The sequence below is a fragment of the Chinchilla lanigera genome, unplaced genomic scaffold, assembly GCF_000276665.1.
Source record: "Chinchilla lanigera isolate Chin_1 unplaced genomic scaffold, ChiLan1.0 scaffold00050, whole genome shotgun sequence".
Lineage (NCBI taxonomy): Eukaryota > Metazoa > Chordata > Mammalia > Rodentia > Chinchillidae > Chinchilla > Chinchilla lanigera.
Window position 1 is genome coordinate 12,432,897 of NW_004955451.1, and position 1,159 is coordinate 12,434,055.

Here is a 1,159-nt window from a genome sequence, read left to right on the forward strand (position 1 = left end):
TGAGCTCAAGGCCAGCCTGAACTGCATAGTGAGACCCTGTCTCAAAAAGACATAAAAAAATTAAATAAATACAGGGCTGGGGATGTAGCTCAGTGGTGCAGTGCCGGCATGGCAAGTGTGAGGTCCTGAGTTTGATTCCCATACCCGCCAAAAAACCCCAACCCCCCCAAAAAACAAACAAGAAATACAAATAGCACAAAAGGATGAAGTCAGATCCCTGCCTCACTACCATTGGGAGCCGCTTAAGCTGGAAAATAATTACACGTGCAGGATGAAGCCAGCCTCAGAACAGGGGCGCTCCTCGGAGTAAACGCCGTTGTAACTTGTTAACTGGTTGCTGGGCAGCCGAGACAAAAAATTAACCCACCTCTCCAGGGTATAAATAAACCCTCTGCTGTTTTTGGGCTCATCAGGCCACAGGTAGCTCCACCTGACCCCAGTTCTTGTCTCTTGTCTTTGTTTTTCTCATACCCACCGCCTTTTCTCTCCAGGGTACAAGAGACCCAACGAGGTTCCCTACACACTACCTCACACCAAATACAAAAATTAAGTAAAAATGGAGCACAGGCCTAAATAGAAGAACTAAAATTATACTCTTAGGTAAATACAGAAGTATACATTTTTGTGACTTTGGATAAAGTTATGTTTTCTTTAATGTGATAGCAAAGCACAAGCCAAGAACAAAAAATAGATAAATGAGTCCTCATCAATGGTAGAAACTGGCTGGGCATGGTGGCACATGCTTAAAATCCCAGCACTCAGGAAGCTGAGGCAGGAGGATCTCCATGAGTCCTAGGCCAGCTGGGCTACAAAGTGAGTTCAAGGCTGGCCTGAACTGCACAGCGAGATCTTGTCTCAAAAAACAAACAAAAAGAAGAAGGAAGATGAGGGGAAGGGGGAGGAGGAAGAGGAGGAGGAAGAAGAAACTTTTGTACTTCAAAGGGTTTTATCAAGAAAGCGAGGAAGCCAGAACTAGACTGCTAGTACATACTATGGTAGGCTGAGGCAGGAGAGTCAAAAGGCTGGAACAATTTAATCAAGGTTGTCTCAAAATAAAAAGGAGTGGGGATATAACTTAGTGGTAGAACACTTGCCCAGCACGCTGTGGGCTTCAGTCCCCAGTATTGGTTGGGGCTGGGGGAGGTGCAAGAAATTGAAA

The 1,159-nt window shown here is 45.3% G+C and overlaps 1 long non-coding RNA gene across 1 annotated transcript in view; it reads left to right on the top strand.

Annotated features, from left to right (window-relative positions):
• Positions 1 to 1,159, top strand: part of LOC106149635 — a 5,250-nt gene that overhangs the window by 3,340 nt on the left and 751 nt on the right. The gene's annotated exons all lie outside the window — the stretch shown is intronic.